We start from the raw sequence: 4,254 nt of genomic DNA, 5'->3' as shown, positions 1-4,254 counted from the left end.
GTACTCTATATACTATATCTACAGATTGGGTTTAGCTTTACACCTTGACTCACAGCTGTTCACATTAGGAAAGTCAAACATGATGACAGATTTGATAGCCGGCACTATCTGATGCAAACATGGGAAGCAGGAAGCAAGAGAAATCAAAGAAGAAAAATGCGTCTCTCTATTAATGCACAACAGCAAACAGTCCAGCCATATTCTTGCTGAAAGGAATTTGATGTCTCGGTCAGTGCTTTGCCTAATGAGCTACCAACATCAATCTGTCATCATCTGTATTATTTGAAATGGCCTCTGCTGACACAAGGTATATTCATGTACTGGCCCTCCTGGGCACTTGAGAGTTCAAGTCCTGGCCAGTTTATACCACACTGAATGATAATGAAGGGTAACAGAATAATCATTGGCTTCCTTCTCTCGAGGGGAGGCAAGAATGTTGTTGTAGGGATCTCCCCCAGCCAAGAACGGCTTTTGATTACAGAGCAGGGAATATGCATTTTTTGGTTCTCTGTGTACAAATAATCTCTAGCAGTTCTCTGCAACGGTGCTTTAGCTCTCCAAAGCACATGCAGTGCATCTGTCCATCTGTACTGGCATTTCCATGAGCCTGCCCCAAGTACCCGCCTCTCAAGAATTTACAGGCCTATATCAAAAGCCAAGAAAAAGATGAACACTGACAACAGTTGGGAATCTCAAGCAAAGAAACCCCCTTCTAGTGCTCCATCGCTACCTGTTCCTATGATACACACAAACATTACACAAGAATCTTTTAACAGTACTTCAGCTGCACTCAGAAAATTACTTCCTCTGGAAATGCCTACTGAGTGAGATTTCAGATTGCAAGATTTCTAACCAACACCCAGCAGCTCTCTCAAAAACCAAATCCTTAGCTAACATCATTATACAACAGCATAACGGAAGCTTCATACAATGAAGCAAATCATTTGCCATGAAACTTAAGGCAAATGGTATCTACTATATTCTTATCGGTGCAAAGTTAACAAAAGACCTGTTTCCTTTCAGAAAGTACCTGGGAGTTTGCACACCATAATCCTAGACAAGCTTTACATTCCAGTGTTAATGCATACCTGCAACTGCAGCTGAGTTCCAGGTGAGTTGTACAGCAAGATAAATAGTAATGTTTCACACCAGTATTAACCACTTTTCTGTTGTTTTTCAAAATTTCAAAATGTATGAACTAGACCTCATTTCCTCTTCTATAGCAAGTAAATGTTATGTGTTCCATTTTGTCAGTGAAAGGCTTTCCTCCAGCTATTTCCTCCTCTCATTTTTGAGACTTGTGTGTGGACTACAGGATGATTTCCTCTCTCCTTACATATACCGACATGCAGGCAAGAGTTAGGAAGGGGCCAGCTAAGACATCCATTTTCAAAGGAATGTTTCATATCAGATTGCTCTCGTTAAGGAAAGAAGGTAAGGCTATCCCTAGAGTGGCATTGCCATGTGTGTCGTTAAAGGCAGGTTAGGCAAATACCTGACAAAACAGAAATGCAGAAAGCAAACTCACCATTTCAAGTGGTTTTCAAACATTTTGTCTTGTGGAGTCATAAGAACTTTTCAGTGTAAGTGCAGCCCTCTGTAGAATAAACACAGGTTTAAAAGTCACGTAACATATTACCATAGATAATGTGACAAGGGGCAGCTCTTCAGGCCCTCTGAGAATTCAGAGAAACGATAGCCTCAAGGACAAGCTCAGAAATGGGATTCTTTCTGAAGAGAGTGAAAGAGACATCTGCCAGTGATGTGGCTGAATGGCTCAAAGAGACCGTGATGGCAGAGGGGACGAGGTGAGATCCAGGGAACCGTTGAACAAGAAGGTCTGGTCTGGGCCAGGGCCTTGCAGATGAGAGGAGAAAATTGAGCTTGATGTTCTCGTGAATGAGGAACCGCTTGGAGAAATTATGACATACTTGGCAGACTAGCATTGGGAGTAGGATTGGTGGTGGTGCTGTAGAAGAGGTCACCGTATGGAAATCAGCATATATGAACATTTTGAGCTACAGTGACAGATAAGTAGGGATTTCAGATATATTTGGCAGGAAGAAGATCATGATTTAGACCCAGACTGATTGTCTTAAACAAGACAACCCAAAAAGACCCAAGATCCCCTTCAAGAGACAGACCTGGGTGTCAGGGAAAGGGCGCTGCCACCAGCAAAGAAGAATAGAAATAATTAATGGAAAAATTCGAAACCCACTGATACCAGAGATGCTCGACAGAACAGCAGAGGGGATACGCCAGAGGCAAAGGCTGAGATGCCCACTACAAAATCTTGTAGCCATACCAAAGCAGTTCTGCGAGTGATCTTTACCTGTTTTATTCATAAATGTATGAGTACAAAAGCAGTATTCTGCACTAGCCAGTTACATGTACACTTCCTAGCTGGCAGAATTTAACACCACTGTTAGGTTCAGAATTTCTGGGCTGAATGTAAACAAAGATACAGCTTGCTTTCCTTTGGCATTACAAAACTTAACAAATTCAAAAACATTATCAGGAAAAGGTCTTGAAGTGCACCTCTTCCTATAAATGTGACACTGGGTGTTGTTTTTAATCAGACCATGATGCTTACATTCACATCTCCCTTTCTTTTAGACACTGAGAAGGTCACCTGGGCACCTGTGTCTGTTCAGAGTGCCTCATGTTTATTGCTCTTGACAGCCTGGAGTCCCTGTCTGCTGTGAATCTGATGTTGTGGAAATTAAGCAAGGAAAGCTGTAACTGGGTACTTTGTTGTCCCAGAAGTCATCTATACTTTATGTCTAACATGCAAAATTTCAGGTCCTTAAGCAGGAACATCTATATAATGTCTTTCAAATTGCACTAACTTGGAAAGACCCACCTCCCCTATTGCAAATGTTAATATATTGCCTCCATGCTATTAAATTAAAATGTCCCACTCATGTTTCCTATCCTAGCTCCAGTCATTTAACCATGTGGCTGGAAATCAGCAGAAAGAGTTGAATAAATGGATGATTTAGGGATATGTAGCAGTACAAAAACTTTCTTGATCATCTGCCTTACTAAAAATAAATTAATTTTTTAAAACCCTCTTGCTTGTCAGAATTATGTAAATCTCACTGGGATATTGATTGATTTTGTCATGCTCCTGAAGGAGTGCTCCAAGGTGAGAAAGCATATCAGTTTGCCATCCTCCCACCTGCTATTCCTTAGCCCTGCCTGTAACAGCATGGACCCTCCTGTCACTCCTGCCAATGGGCCTCCACATAGAAACACATGCACTGTTTTGAAAACAGTAGCCCAGTATAAGTAGGTAACAATTTCATGTTCCTAGACTGCCACAGCATAAGAATGAATGTGCAGCTTTTTCTACCAAACTCAGTGGAAAAAGCACTTACAGTGCCAAGAGTGAACTTTGTTTCTCACATCAAAAATATGTCATTGCAGCTGAGCATGTGGGAATCCAGAGAGCACAGCAGGTTTCCCTAACACTTGCTACTAAATTTCAGGATTTAACTCAGCAAGGGAAGATAACATGTGGAGTTATCATGTGGAGTTCTCCATCAAAGAGACTAACAGCATCATAGGACATGACAGCATCCAGACCAATTGTGCATTTACATCTTCAAACATTCCTGTAAGTAGAAGGAATTAATATGGCATGTTTCAATTTGCCTTTTTATACCGGAGCCCTGTGTCTGTGGATACCCTGGTAATGCCAGGACAGTTGTTGGTTTTCATAGTGAGTGCAGTTTAAATTCACTTAGGTTGACATGCTGTTCACTGAGACAAGGGGAGGTCAGTTTGACATGCTGTTCACTGAGACAAGGAGAGGTCAGTTTGACTGCAGGGTGTCTGTTTACTTAGTGCAAAATACTCTGTTTCTGCTGTCTGATCCACTGCTTGACCCTGCTATTCAGCCCTGCAGTCTCTTCCCAGGTATCTTGCTTTATTTGTTCTAGGTTCTGATATGAAGCAATGATCATGGGGAGCATCCATATAAGCAGGAAGTCCAAACTATAGCATAAGGACATAAAGCCAAAAGAAAAACTTCAGTAGCTGCTAATCTCTGATTTCACAGTTGCCACCTATCCATCTCCAACACAGCTTTCCCACACCCATCAAATTGCACAGGCATGATACTGAGAGAACCATGACATCCCTGCAGGGCTGAAGCAAAAATATCCCACTGTTAAGAGTTGCATGGCAACATAAATAACTTTGACCTTGATAAAAGGATAAAAATGTATAAAAATTTAGGAACTGTCTCTA

This window comes from Athene cunicularia (genome assembly GCF_003259725.1).
Source record: "Athene cunicularia isolate RWA chromosome 9 unlocalized genomic scaffold, athCun1 chr9_part1, whole genome shotgun sequence".
In the NCBI taxonomy this organism is placed as follows: Eukaryota; Metazoa; Chordata; class Aves; order Strigiformes; family Strigidae; genus Athene; species Athene cunicularia.
Note: the sequence above shows the minus strand (reverse complement) of the source record.